General features: G+C 26.8%; 1 protein-coding gene across 1 annotated transcript in view; it reads left to right on the top strand.

Annotated features, from left to right (window-relative positions):
* Positions 1-16,271, top strand: part of LOC117167661 (otoferlin-like) — a 193,299-nt gene that overhangs the window by 134,817 nt on the left and 42,211 nt on the right. The gene's annotated exons all lie outside the window — the stretch shown is intronic.

A 16,271-nucleotide genomic window follows, 5' to 3' on the forward strand; every position in this document is an offset into this window, starting at 1 on the left:
ATTTCATCCGACTCATTCATATATCCTAGTAAAATTGTTCCTTCCTCATGGTCACAGGTGCCTAGAGCATAATTTAAAGTGTTCCAGATGACATATTTTACTTCACTCTTAATATTATCTGAAGCTCAGCAAGCTATGATAAATAATCTTTTAATTCTTACATTCATTTAACCTACAACAATCTGGGAGATGCATATCCTTGATCTCTGAGATATTGCCTAGACGTTCCGATTATTATGTGCCCGATACTATTCGTTTGAAGATCTACAGAATAAACTAGAACACTGCCACACTATCCTCACGCTTGATTCCATGCATTCTATTTATATATCCTTGTAGAATGATTCCCTTACTTTTATCATTTTCTGGGATGCAGCAAGCTATGAACAATAATTTTCTGATTACGACGTTTATTTTAATCGACAACAATCTGGGAGATACATCCCCTCGATCTCTGAGATGCTGCTTCGCTCTTTTAATTACAATCAGACCAACTCTTTCGCTACCATGTGATGTACGATGTTACTTCTAAACAAATTTCGAGTCTAAATTTTAACTCCTCATTTTCTCCTTCTAATTGTCTTTTATTAAAATAATTTAAATTTTTAGAATTTTAAACACCCAATATCCATTCACCGCATTAATCTTTACTTTTACCTTTACCGGACGCATGCCTTTCCAATATATTCCAAGGCGACTCTATTTTTTGTGTTATCCATTGCTTAAAGTATAGGCTTAACTACCAACTTGATGCGAGAAATGTATTTTTTGAGTAAAAATCATGTCCAGAATAATTAGCCAGTTTCATGAAAACGAGTCTAAAACAATTAGCTAAGGCGCCATGAGGTAGAGAGTCCAGTTCTAACGTGAGTCTTACTCAACTACGGTCAATATACGAGAAAAGTATATCCTGTAAAAAGTGTAGAATTAGTTTAGGGATCTTGGACCGGTACCAAATTGTTGGAGATCTTAAATAACTTTTAATAAAAGATTTGAAACTTTTCAATTCTAAATACAAAGGAGTCTTACGATTCTGGATAACATTCTATGAAAAAGAGACCTGTTTTAATTATATGAAATTTAAGTAATAAGCCATACTCAGTCCATGACAATTTGTGCAAAAGTTGTAAAGATTTTTACTTCGGCTGGAAATAATTTGTAGGAATTCCTAAAATGAAAAATAGGTGGCTGGTATCACAGGAATTCCTCATCAATCTGGAAAAATATATCTGCATACTACCTTGATCAAAAAGTTCCCGGAATTTATTTTTAAAATTAAAAATATAAGTTTATTCTTGAATATTGATGTGGTCCCCTTCAAAGTAATTCTGATCGACTGCCACGCACTTATGCCTGCGCTTGATTTAGCTCTTAAAACATTTTTGATACTCAATTTTCTGTATGCCCATCAGTGCCGTTTTTGATTTTTGTATTATCTCCGATCGGCTGCTAAAACGCGTTCCGTGTAGGGATTTTTTCAGTCGATCGAACAAAAAAAAGTCACAGGGAGCTAAATCTGGCGAATTTGATGGCTGTTGAATTGTATTAGTTGAGTTTTTGGTGAGAAACTCACGGATAATAATGGCTTTGTGCGACGGTGCATTGTCATGGTGTAAAATCCAAGAGTTGTTTTTCCAGAGATCCTTTCTTTTAGAGCGAATTGTTTCACGCAGACACCTCATTACACCTAAATAATACTCTTTGTTGACGGTCTGCTTTTCTGGCAAAAATTCGTGGTGTACAATACGGTTGTAATTCATGAAAACCGTGAGCATTACCTTCTTTTTCGACTGAAAACGACGTGGTTTATTCGGCCTTGGCTCATCCGGGAGTCGCCATTCACTTGCCTGATGCCTGGATTGAGTGTCGTTCTCATAAACCCACGTCTCGTCACCAGTAATGATGCGTTTGATGAACGCTGGGTCCGTTTCAAGCTTAGAAAGCATGTCTTGAGCGATATCGACACGATCTTTTTTTTTTTGCATGAAATTCAGAACTTTTGGCACTAATTTTGCAGCAACACGACGCAATCCCAAATCATTTACGATAATGTCTTGAACAGATCCATAAGCAATGTTTAAGTCATCTGCCAACTCTCGAATTGTTAACTTACGATTTTCAGCCAACATTTTTTGTACTTTATCAACGTTTTCGTCGGTTTTTGATGTCGACGGCCTACCACTGCGATGATCATCATTGATGGACTCACGTCCATTAGTAAAGCGGTCATGCCATTGATACACAGCAAAATTAAATCTATTGCAAAAATCGAAATTCGCAAAAAAACAGATGCACTCAAAATTGCGTTACATTTACAAATGTCAAGCTAGAAAGCTGAAATTCGCAAGGAATATTGTTAAAAGTTGTGACAACCTAGAAAAACGAAAAAAATGTGAATTGGACAGCAGGGTGCGCCACACGGTGATGATTCCGGGAACTTTTTGATCAAGGTGGTATATCTGCAACCTGCAAAATTAAGCTTGTCTTTTAACGCAGAACCCGAAATTTTTGTGATTTAAAAAAATTTTCGAACATCAATACGTGTAAAATTTAAGAATATTAAATATTTAATATTTTCACCCTTAATTAAAAATTTATCAAAGTTAAAGTCAAGTATGCGATGGTTTCTATATGCATAAGTATTTTAAATAAATGAAGGTGATATTTACAGATTCCAAATATTTCTATTAAATTTTATTTAACTTTTAGTTTTACAAAAATTTAAAAAAAGTTGGTTATTTTCAATTTCGTCTATAAGTATCTAATAATAGACTCGAGACAAAAATGATGTCTTAGTTTTAGTAATTTGATCAAAAAATGGCTCGACAGAAGTATCTACTATTTAAAAAATGTTTTTTAAACCATTTAGAAACTGTGGAAATCTTGGAAATCGCTTGAAATTTTTAGAAGTAAAATCTAAGAAAATCCCTCAAAATCTCTAAAAAAAATTGTTAAAATCCTTTGAATATCGTAAAGTAATGCAAAATGTTACGAGGTTCTAATTAAGAACTAAATAAGAATAAAATAATCCCAACTAAATAAGAAGATTAATGTTCTGCCAAACAGACGAATTTTCAAGATAATACATTAATTTTCAACAAAATTGTGAAATTTGCAGCCTATAAGACAAATATTCTACCCAGCAGTTGCCAAAAATTCAACCAAAAATGTCCATAAATTTCCGGAATTTTATGGAAATTTTTGTGCATTTATGGTAATAATGCAGGTAAATATGGTGAATTACCAAAAATGACCCAAAATTCAATTCAAAATATTTTTATAAATTTCCGAAAATTTGTGCAATTATTTGATCATTTATGGTAATATTGCAGGTAATTTATGGTAACTTCCCATAAATTACCTCGAAATTCTGTTATCTGCAATCAAAATGTACTAACAGTTTTTACGATGAGGGGGCTCCTTATCATAAAATGCGATCTCATAAATGTATATTTTTTATTATTAACCTCTGACGTCACATTTCACTACCTAGGGAGTAAAAAGTAGAGCCTTAGCCCCGCTTCGTAGGTGTCCAAAGTATTTGAAATCAAGTATGTGTAATAAAAAATGAATTATTAATTTAACAAGTTATTTTTTGCCAAATATTTTAATATTTTTGAAAATATTTTACTTTGAAACATTAAAAATTTGATAGTAAAAAAAATTAAATAATAAAATTAATATCTTCTTTCATAACAAACAAAATAGATTTCTTGATTTCGAAGTACAATGATTTTTTCTATGTGTAACTCTACACGCGAACATACAGTGATAAATTTAAAATCAATTCACATTAAATTAAATATTCTTAACAATAAAAGTAATAAAACGAAATAGTTATAATATAACATTTAGCTGAAACATGTCAAAAATTCGACGTTGAGGTGTTGAAACAGTTAAACATTGGTTAAATAGTTTGTAATTGTTTAAACAAATTCCCATTTGTGTAAATAATTTTGTTTATTTGTTTTTTTCTGTAAAATATAAATGATTACTGTGGTCTATTCGAATAATGGTCAATATTGTTTAATTAATATGACAACAATTAAATCAATAATAAATAATAATTTGTTGTTTTTAAAATTGGAGAATATTTGACAATAAATTTATGTCACTTAATGATGATAAACTGCCAGTTCGAGCAAGAAAAGAATATTTGCCAGGGAAAGGAAACTTATTTGTATAATTAAAAACTAATTAACCAATGTTATTAAATAGTCCAATAGACCAATAGTGATACTTTTTGTTTAAAAAAAAGAAATAAAGGACAAATTTTAAACAAGTGGAATTTGCTTGAATTAATAAAAATCAGGCAATGGTAATTTTGACAAATACTATTTGTTTAAATAATGAAAAATTATTTAAACAATGTTGATATTAGAGATTTTAAGGAGTATCAAAAAATTTTAAAATTTAACGATATTTTAATTAATTGTAGTTAATTCTGAAAGGTTTGAAATAATTTTAAAGAAGTTGAAGGAATTTCAAAAAAATTCTGAGGAGTTTAAGGAATTTTTAGAAATTTTACATGATCTTTAAGAATTCAAGTGATCTTAAGGAATTACTAGGAATTTGACGCGATTTTAAAGTTTATTTTTAAAGGACTTGAAAATAATTTAAAATAATTTAAAGATTTACAAGAGATTTTATAAGATTGTAAGTCAGTTTTAGTGTGTTTTCAAGAAATCTTACAGGATTTCTAAGAACTCACGTGATTGTAAAGAATTGCTAGAAACTTGACGCGATTTTAAAGATTTTTTTTAAAGGATTTAAAAATAATTTTAAAAAATGTAAGCATTTACAGGAAATTTTTATAAGATTTTAAGGCAGTCTTAGTGATTTTAAAGAATGTCAAGCGAATTATTGAAAACTTATTTAAAAAGATTTGAATGAATTTAAGAGATCTGAAGGGATTACAATGTTTTTAATTAAAACGATTTGCAAGAAATTTTGAGGAGTTTAAAAAATTTTAAAGGATTTTATGAGATACAAATTAATTTTATTTAATTTTGAAAGATTTCAAATGAGTTTAGAGAAGATGAAGGGAGTTAAAAAAAAATTCGGATGAGTTTAAGGATTTTCAAGAATTCTTCCAGGATTTCTAAGAATCAAGTGATTTTAAGGAATAAATAGGGATTTGACGTATATGGGCTGTGAATTTCGATCCAAAACTGAGATAAATTTTGTAGCCAAAAGATTAATTTTCTACCAAAAAGACTCATTTTCAACAAATTACATGAATTTTGATATAAAAAATATCAATTTTCAACCAAAATTAGATTAGTTAAAATAGTTTTTTTTTTTCAGAAAAAATTTTTTTAACCAAAAATAGAAAATGAATTTTCTGCCAAAACAGATACAGTTTCAATAAAACATAAAAATTTTCAAATAAGAAAGATAAATTTAAAAACCAAAACTAGAGTAGTTCAATTTACAGTCAGAAAAGTAAATTTTAAACAATAACAAAAACGAGTTTCCAGCCAAATGAATTAATTTTCAACTAACAATATAAATTTCCAAGCAAACCTGGAATAGTTAGATTTTCAGTTTAAAAAATGCATTTTTAGATAAGGTGAAACATATGTTATGCCAAAGAAATTAATCTTTAACCAAAAAGAGCAAGTGTCAAATAATGAGAGTACTCTTCTACCAAAAAACTAGATTTTCAACAAATAGTTGAATTTTCACCTAAAACAGATAAATGTTCATTTGAAAATAAAATAGTTGAATTTTAAAGAAAAAACTTAATTTTCAATAAAATCGAAGCAATCCTTCAACGAAATTGTATAATTTTTATCAAAGAAGATTAAGATTCTATAAAAAAGATGGATTCTGAACAAAAAATGGAACAGTTATATTTGCAGTTAAAAATATTAATTCTCAATAAAGAAAAACTAATTTTCAACGGAAGAGATCAAGTTCCAAAGAATAAGATGAATTTTCTACCAAAAAAGACGAATTTTTAGCAAAGTAAATAAATTTTCCACCAAATATTTTAATTTTTAAAGGAATTTTCAACCAAAAATGAGAAATTAGTAAGCAAAATGCCTAAATATTTTTCCACAACTTCGAATGTTCGAAAAATATACAGGAATTTTAAACCAAATATTTTAATTTTGAATTTAGGAACATAAATTTTGATTCAAACATTTAAGAGCTGAATTTAAATTTTTTAAAATTCATTTTCAAGCAGAAAACATAATTTTCAACAAAATTATTAAATTTTCAGAAAAAATGGTTTGTGAACTTAAATAATGAATTATCAACCAAATTCATTAATTTTTAACAAAGTGATTCCACTTTCAACTAAGTAGTTGAAATTTCGACCAAAAAGGATTTTAATTTATACGAAAAATAGTTGATTTCAACAAAAAAATATTAATTTTTTGGTTGCAACCAAACAGTTGCGACTTTCAATCATAATAATAAAATTAAATTTAACATAAAAAAAAGTACATGTTTATTTCCCTTTAGAATATTTTTTATAAATATATGCAGGAATTTTAATATATATATATATATTTGTTTAAACAATTCTTGGGCATTTAAGAACTCGACACTTTATGTGTATACAATTTTCAGACCCCCCCCCCCCCAAGTCATTTCACAGAATCCGCGTCTGAGTAGAAAGGAAAAGCTCACATTTTAGCGATTCGATTTGCGTAAATGATGTAATTTGGACGGCAGTCGACAACCAAATTACGCGGAGTCTAGTACCTCAAATGGAAAGTAGACGTTCCCGGGGAATTGTAATTACTTTTTCAAGTCAACGTAAAAGCTACATTTCGTATTTAAATTCCGACCTGAAACACTTCTCTTGAATTAAGCATTTCTGCGTCAGCACCACTGTATCTTAATTGCTGCTGAAAAGAAAATATACATTAATTAATCCGACTTTACTTAGGTCTCATATTTTTCAGAGTCACGCGTTTTCCTATTGCCTTTTCTCATCTCAAGAATTAGGCTAATTAGAACAAACTTGATGAATTAGTACCATGTTCCAGATTTTTTTATATTTATTCTGTTAAGGTATCTTTTATATTTCAACATAAAACACAAAAGTGAGAATTTTCTATTATTTTTAAAGTACTTTAAAATTTATTTCCACTATTTTTTTTGTTCAGTTATGTTACATATTTAGTGAAAAATAATGAAAAAATACTGCGCAAAATCTGTGAATGAACTGCTTCAAAATTCGCCATTTTTTATTTTAAAACTTTCGGCACTATTTTCATGGCTTTGCAATTATAAAATTTCCTATGCTAATAAAAAAGTAATGATACTTTAACGTCAGTTGCGGGTAGTGGGAAGGTCCCTAGCAGCTTTTAAAAAAAATTTCATTTTAAAGACTATACCTAGATGTAGAATTTCATTATGCATCTTTTTTTTCAAGGCAAAAAGTTGTAACTTTTCTCCTTTTCTAGTTAAACCCAAAAACTGAATTTTTTGGAAGAACCAATTTTAATTCGTTGTTCCCTTCTACTCACTATCAGTCAGTTAGTTTTTACTCCTTTTTAATAAATGTTTTAGGGAATGTTGTTTAAAATGACCTTCGACTTATAGATGGAAAGGAATTCAAAGATTTATTTAAGAAACATTGTTGTTAATTTTCTTCTGATGCGTGGCACACATCAGACTTCTGTAACTTCCATCCTTTAGTTTATCGAGCAAATTTTTAGCAGCTGAAAAGTTCCAGCAAGAACGTTTTTAGCAATAGTACAGAGAACTTTACAAAGAACGCAACAAAATTCTACATCTGAATAGTCTTCAAAAATTAACATTTGAAAATTTTTTTGAAAGCCTCCATGGGTTTTCCCACTCCCTGCAAAATAGTTTTATGTGCCCTTATACGATCCGGCAGCCTTATTGCGTTTCCATTACTGAGACAGTAATTTTCGCAGTGTTTTTAATTAAATTTCGTGGCATTTTTTTTGTGGCATATTAAAAATATTGCTCATACGATTTAAGCTTACCCGTCAATTGATTATTTATTATAAAAAGTTGTTGAAAGTAGTTTTGGTTGAAGCCTTCAATTCCAACCTCAAATCTGACTACTGCATATTAGGTAAGTAATTTAAAGGAACTCATACATTTATTTTTTTAATAACAATTAGTAAGTATGCTTGACAATTTAATATTATAGATCAATATTATATATTTACTTTTTAAAATAAATTAAGTAAATAAGCTTTTTAATTAAAATTTATATTTCTGAGTTAAAAATATAACTGTTACAATAAAACTCGTATTTTGCTTGAAAATTCAACATATTGGTTATATATTTATTTTTACTAAACATTTTTTCTTATTAATATTTTAATTAATTTGTTAAAAATTCGTCTTTTTGGTTCGAAAATTTATGTTTTTAACTATAAATTTCTTATTTACTAAGTAAAAATGCAACCTTGGTAAAAATTAATCTGTTTAGGTTGAGGCTTTAACAGTTTTATTGCAAATTAATTTTTTTTTAAGTTTATTCAACTGCTTTTAATTTGCAATTACAATATTTTTTAGTTAAAATAAGAAACACCACTTTTCTGCCAAAAAGATAATTTCAAACTAAAAAAAGAACATAATCATTGGTATTTTAACCTAAAAAAGGTTTTAATTATAAATTCAAAGCAATTGAATTCATTTTAAAAAAAAACTTTATTCGTTAAAAAAAACACACGTGTTTTGATCCAAATAGTTCAAGTTGTAACCAAAAGATAAAATTTCTACCCAAAGAGATGATTTCACTACCACATAAAATATTTCAATAAAAAAAATATTTGAACTAAATTGTTGAATTTTCTACTATAATAATATAATTTTCAAACGAGAAATTGTTTAATTCTTAAGCACAATTTTTGAGTAAAATGAAGAATTTTTCACAAAGTAGTACAACTTTTAATCGAGTAGCACAATTTTTTGCCAAAAAAGGTGAATTCTTATCAAGAAACATAATGATTGATATTTCAACCAAAAAAGATTTTAATGACAAATTGAAAGCAGTTGAATTAATTGAAAAAACAACCAAATTTCAATAAAATTGTTAAATCCTCAACCTAAATAGATTAATTTTTAACCAGGCAGTTACATTTTTTATCAAGAAATATAAAATTCATAATTAAAAAGTTGAATTTTCAATACAGAAAGACGAATTTTCAACAAAATAGTTGAAATATTAATTAAAAAAGATTTTCCAGTCGAAAAAATTGTCAACCAAATAATAAAATCCTTACCCAAAAAATAATTGAAGCTGTTGGAATGCTTTTGTCAATTTATCAATTAATTAAAATTAAGATGAATTATAAATAAAAATTTAAGACCAAACTTACTTACTAATTTGATCAAAAAATTTAATTCATGAGTTATTAACAAATTACTTGCCTAAGAAGTTGGAAAAATTTGAGGGTAGAATTGAAGGTGTTAATAAACTACTTTGAACAAATTTTTTAGAATAAATAATTAATTGAACGGCAAGCGTGGAGCTTATAAGCAATATTTTTAATAATAATTAATTCAGTTGAATGATATTATTATTTCAAGCAAAATATGAACATGCTGATATTAACTTTATTAAGAAATAAAGAAAAATAAATTCCTCATTATTTATGACAATCGATTCTTGTTTTTTCATGTATTCTATAATTGTAAGCAAATTGTACCATATTATTTTGATTTTGATAACTAATGGGTGATCCAAATAGCTTTAAAAATATCCATTTATATTAATTAATAATCAAACAAATAATACATTTTTTAATCGAATCGATGTAATAATGTAATAGTCACTTATTATAATGGTTTTTGTACAAAAAATTCTAATTCACTATTTTACATTTTTTTTATGCTAGCCAATTTTAAATTCAGAAAAATATCCTTTGGAAATATAAAGAAAAAAGCGCGCTACTTGCGCGTCTTTTATTTTAACTTCTTAATTATCATATCAAAATATGCTTCAACTTAAAGAATTATCAAACATAATGAATAATTATGAATTAAAATGAATATTAAAATAAATACATCGGCTTTCAGTAATCTATAACTTTTATTTTAATATAAAATTTCATCCCAGCAGCAATCACTAGGGGAAAAAATTTATAATTTTTTGTGAAATATTAAATCGAAATAAGATGTTCTTAAAATACATTCTGGAATTATACATCTTACTGATGTCATTTTTTTTACATTGACTCAGTTTAAAGATATTTACAAATCAAAATTCGCCAATTTGTTGAGTTTTTAATGATTAAAGGTTGAAATCATAACATTTTAAACTTTTTTTTTAAAAATCAGTCTGACTTTATGATTTACACTTGAATATCCGTCGATTTTTAAATGTGTTATCGAAAATGATGTATTAAATGTTTCTTTGAATAAACGACATTTAAAAAATTGCCATATAAAAATTTCTGCAACAAAGCTGAACTTTAAAATTACAAATTTTTTAAATTAAAAAAATTTCTAATTAAACCCGTGTAGAAATTCAAATGGGGAACTACTCTGGTTTCCGATTATTCGACCCCACTTAAATTCGGGGGCTAGTCGGGTCATCTAACTAGCCCCCGACCAGTAGTGTCACGATAGATTACTCGGGGGCTAGTCAGGTGACCCGGCTTACCCTAGTCGGGCCTGAACGGGTTCACCTAAGATTTAATGGGGAACATATCCTACGCCTAAAAATGGATAAATTTGTGTAACTAAAATTCTCAAAAATATGTGGAATATTAATTTAAAAAAAAAAACTTCAGCTGAAACGCAGCAATGGAAGAGCTTCGCTCTGTAGGAACCGCTATGCTGGTTACCGTAGTCTCTCCTTCATTTAATTATGCTTCGTTACGTGTGGAATGCTGTCTTAAGCACTCGACGCGTAATTTCTGTTGCGCGAGAGGCGGCACGTCGCGCCCTTGCGGATTTTCTTTAAAGCTACCAGTCCAGTACCACAAGACTCAAATGAAGGTGGTAGCGAAATCTGAACTGTGCCGTGCTTAATATTTTACTACTAGGATACTGCTCTTCACTGATTAATCAAAAACTTTTTCTCTTTCCAATTTCAACTACATGAAGGATTAGAATTTATTTACATATGGCAAACCTTTCAGATCAATTTAAAAATAAGCATCTGCAGAAATTTAGGGTACTATGACTTTCGGCAGACTTTTCACCTATAACTATATGTATTTTTTCCAATATGGATTTTCTTAATTCCATACAAAGGTATTTACAAATGTTCCTAGAAATTCGGAATTTTCTAAAAAAATACTACAAAAAAAATAATATTACGTCTTTTTGAAGATTTTGTTCGTTGTTTTTATAAAAAGTTGATTTTCATACAAAATGATTAACTTAATAATTATTTATTAAGTATATTTGAGATGAATTTAACATTAATAAATCTTTTCTAAAAAAAAAACGGGTAATAATTATTGTTAAATATATACTTAGTGTTTTAGTACAAAAATAATTACGCTTTTTTAGATATTACCTCACTTGATAAAACCTCGCCGAAAACTCAAATATAAGCATAACCCGACCAGAGCCCCACTAGCTCCCGACCAGAGCCTGAAGATTACCCGCACGGAAATTAGTGAACAAAAAGCCCGACTAGCCCTTGACCAACCACCTACCAGGCCTTGACTGAAATTTTGACAACAAAAAGCCCAACTAGTCCCCGATTAGTCCCCGACTGTGTACTTTGTCAAAATTCATAACCCGACTAGCCCCCGATTAGTACCCGACTTGTAATAAGGCCAAATGAGGTTATTTCCACACGTGTAGTAATAAAAAATTCCGAATTTTTACATGTAAATTTTCCAATTTGAAAAACATTTAATTTGCAAAAATTAAAATGTATAGTCTTCTGCAATTTTCAAAAGTTATAATTTAAAGCAATTGATTCTTTAAAATATAACATTGAAAAATAATAAATATTCAAGATTTATATTCTAAAATTATATAATTTAGAAAACTTTTTAATATTTCCATTCTGAGGAGTTTGAAAATTCTTGAATTTTCAGAACTTAAAATTCAAAATGCTTAAATTCCAAAGAATTACAATTGCACCGTTTTTAGATTAAGGTATTCATAAATCAAAATACTTTAGTTTTGATAATTTTGATGATTTTTGAGATTAAAAATTAAGTTCCCAATTTTAAAACCTCCAAATTAGAGAAATTTAAAACATCAAAATGACAAAAATTTTACTTTGACATTATAAAAATTCAGGGTTTTTAATTTGCAAAACTAACAGATTTTAAGTTTTCTATGATTTTGCAGCAAATAGATTTGAAAACCTTAAATTAAAAAGATACATAAGTAAAAATTCTTAAATTTAGATGATTTTCAAAATCAGACTTCAAGTTTTTAATTTGGAAATATTGTATATTGAAGAAAATTATAATGTAAATAATCAAGAGGACAGAATTGTAAATTGTCAAAATTAAAAATGCTTCTTTAGTTTTAAAGATATACAATTCTCAATTATTCAACTTTAAACATTTACAACAATCACCCCCTCAGTTCTGAAGATTGTAAGAATAACAATTTTCTAATTGTTATGATTCTTATGATTTTGGAAATCAATAGTGATTTAATTTATAGAAATTCTTACAATTGATTACTATTACTATTTTTCAAAAGTAACTTTACCTTTGGTTAATTCCCTTTTCAAGAAACTATTCTAACAATTAGTTTAATTTTCAACGATCCTAAATTTAGATAAGAATTGTTATGTCGATCCGTAATGATAAGAATATTTTTGAAAGAAATTAAATTCAATACCAATTTATTAATTATTCAAGATGCTAAATTAAAAAGAAATAATTAGATAATAAAATACGATAAATAAAAGTATACGCTTTTTCAATAACAATTTTCTTAAAAATGTAATCATCATTTTGTAATGGAATTTCGACATTCATTGTAGATTCTTGATTCTAAATATGGAAAATTCTTATCTAGAAGAGAGCGAAATGTAACGATCATTGCTAACGGACTAGAAAATTATCCCTTTTCCTTTCTCTGATACTGCTCCGTATTGAAACTTAACAGGAATAGTATTTTTTACGATAAGAAAGAATTTCTTTTAGGAATTATAATAATTGTATTCTTGATTAAAATAAACATATCTTAAAATAATCCTCAAGAAATATTTTATCATCTTTAATGAATTATATCATTATATTCCACGATATTAAGCTGTTTGTATAGAAATTCAAATTGAATTTGACATTGAATAAGATTAAATCTAGAAAAGATTGATACTCATATTACCAACGAGTCTGAAAATTTTTAGTTTTATTTCATTCTTCTTAAGTTTCTTATTAATTTCTATAAAAGGAGTTTGAATATTTTAAGATATATTCAATCCCCTAAAGTTAATAAAAGATTTGTTCAACCCATCAGATTCAATTGAATCGCCTTATAATATAAATTTTGAGATAGCTTAGTTATAAATTAACTAAGAGTAATTTCTGATAATTTTACACGATTTGTTTTAATTCATCCAATTCTCTAAGTAATTCTAAAAAGAAAAAAGTTTTTTACCGTTTCTAATAAGAACGTTGACAATATTTCCGTTAGGTTGTTTATTTAAAGAAAAATACCCTCTTGAAACAGGTCTTTGAAGATTTCAGACATTGAAAATTATAGCTTTTAAAAAAAATTCAATTTTTATCAAAAAAAATTTGAGTTTCAAGAAAGAGATGAATTCAGTGTTAAACGCCGATCCTTTAAAGTAGGTTAAATTTAACATAGTTTTGAGTTGCAAGATTCTTGATAAACTTAAGAAAATCAAGACACAATCGAAATTTTCATTGGGAAATATAAGATGCAAAAAATTCCACACCAAACGATTTCTGTGTGTTTAATAAAAAAAATCAATTAATATTATCTTTCTACCCCAAAATATGAACTAAAAACTTAAATAATGAATTTTCAACAAATTAAATTAATTTTTAACAAAGTAATGTAGTTTTTAATCCACGAAATCTTAAATTTTTTTAAAAAGATTATTAAATAGATTATTTTTCCACAAAAAGAATCAAGAAACTTCAACCGATTATATTAATTTTTTGCAAAAAAATCAGAATTAAAAAAAATCGTTAAATTACAATAAAAAAATCGTTACATACCAAAGAGATGAATTTTCAACTAAAGTGGTGAATCTTTGATACAAAAATAAATGTTTAACAAAGTAGTTCTACTTTGAAACATGTATTTGATATTTCAATCAGATGGTTGAGTGGTTAACAAAAAATGTGATAGTTAACTCCAATAAGATCAATTTTAACCAAATAGTTGCACTATTAACCAAAAAAGATTTTACAACCAATTAAGAAAAAAATTAAAATACTTTTCATTTTCTCAAAACTTCTGAAATTCCTAAATATCTTTCAAACAAACTCTCATTATTCCTAAGATTGCCTTAGAAAAGATTTCTAATAACTGGAAACTTTTTGAAATCCTTTAAATTCTTCAAAATTTCAATCGAAAATCTGCAATACTTTACATTTTGTTTCCCATATTTTGTATTATAGAAAAGAACTTAAGTTATTTCTGACACATTTTTAGAATTTCAGATTATGTTTTAAAATTATTAGAATTTTTCTCAGAATTTTTTAGAAACGTTTTAAAAGATATCTTTCAAACTTACTTGCATTTTTTCCAATATTTTGTGATCATGGAAAATTAAAGAATTTCAATTTAAACTTTTCTGGATTCTTTTCCTGAATTTTTGGAACTCTTTAAATATTTATTGAAATCTTTACCAATTTTCTCTTAAATGTAATTTTTTAAAACAAAAAATTCTTTTACATTGTCCTAGGAATATTAATCAAATTTTTATATTTTCTTGAGGTCTCTCGAAATTTTTGTAAAGATTATTGTTTCCAAAAATGATAAAAATCTGTGTTTTATCTTAAACTTGTTTAAATCTTTCCAAAAGTACAAAAATCGCGCTAAAAATCCTCTAGATTCTTCCACGACCTATTTCAGAATTTTCAAAGCTTTAAATTAATTCTTTCAAAATTAATTATGAATTTATATTTAAAATTTTCTTTTATATGAATAATATTGAGAAACCCTTAAAAAATGTAATCGTGAAACAAAACTTACTCATTTGGAAATTTTAAGTTAAAAAATTCACTGTCAAAAAACTAAATTTCAGAAAATTCAAAAGAATTAATTTAAAGAAACCACTAAAAGTCATAATATTCACACAGTATTTTATTAATCTGGTTTGGAAGAGCAATGTATAGAAGATCTCGTGACTACGATTATTTAAGAAAGGAATTAACTGTCTGATCCTGAAATATCTGCTCTACTTTAATTTACAACCCTATCATTCTTGGCAGGCTGAGTCGCGAAGTAGAAACAGTTGTCATGGTAAGGCATTGGAACTTAATTCTTTCAAATTCAATATTATGACGTAAATTTTATCCAATCTCTTTTAAATAAGGTCTATTTTGAGAATCCGTCCCCATTATGATGTCAATTTGAGTGAAAACATTAATCAATAGGTTTTTTTAAGTTCTCAGAGTTCTTTAGTTTTATTTCCTTGATAGTATTAAATTAAAATGTTTGCTTAATTTTAACAAGCTATACAATATAATAAATAATCATAAATAAAAACAATAAATAAAATAGTTTTCAGCAATCAGTAAATTTAATTTTGATACATTATTTTATCCTAGCAGGAATTAGAAGCAATAGAAAAAAATTATTCAGTTGGAAGATGTTTATGATTCAAAATTCGCCAACTTTTTTAGTTTTGTATATTTATAGATAAAAATCCTAAAATTTAAAATATTTTTTTTAACAGGCCTATATCGGAGATTTTGACTTAAAAATTCTTACATTTGCAATGCTTATAATTAAAAATGATATATATTTGATTTCTTTCAATTCATTAATTTTGAAGGACTAAGATTCCAAACTTACAAATTTTTAAAATCTCTAAAAAAATTCTTAAATTTGGATAATTTTGAAGATTGAAGGTCAAGTGTTCAATTCTAAGTCTTTTACATTTTAGAAATTCTATGCATGAAAATTACAACGATTTAAATTTGAGTACTTTAGATTTGAATAATATATAATTTTAGAGTCTCGAGATTCAAAACTCTACAATTTAAAAGATTTACAATGCAAAATTCTCCAATTTCAAATAATTAAAATATAGGATTACAAATTATTTACTTTTCTGAATTTATACTTTTAGGTTTCATTTTCTATATATCAGGTTTCAGTGTCATATTTTGTGTTTTCTTTTATATATTTATATTTCTTAT

Source organism: Belonocnema kinseyi, chromosome 2 (genome assembly GCF_010883055.1).
Source record: "Belonocnema kinseyi isolate 2016_QV_RU_SX_M_011 chromosome 2, B_treatae_v1, whole genome shotgun sequence".
Lineage (NCBI taxonomy): Eukaryota > Metazoa > Arthropoda > Insecta > Hymenoptera > Cynipidae > Belonocnema > Belonocnema kinseyi.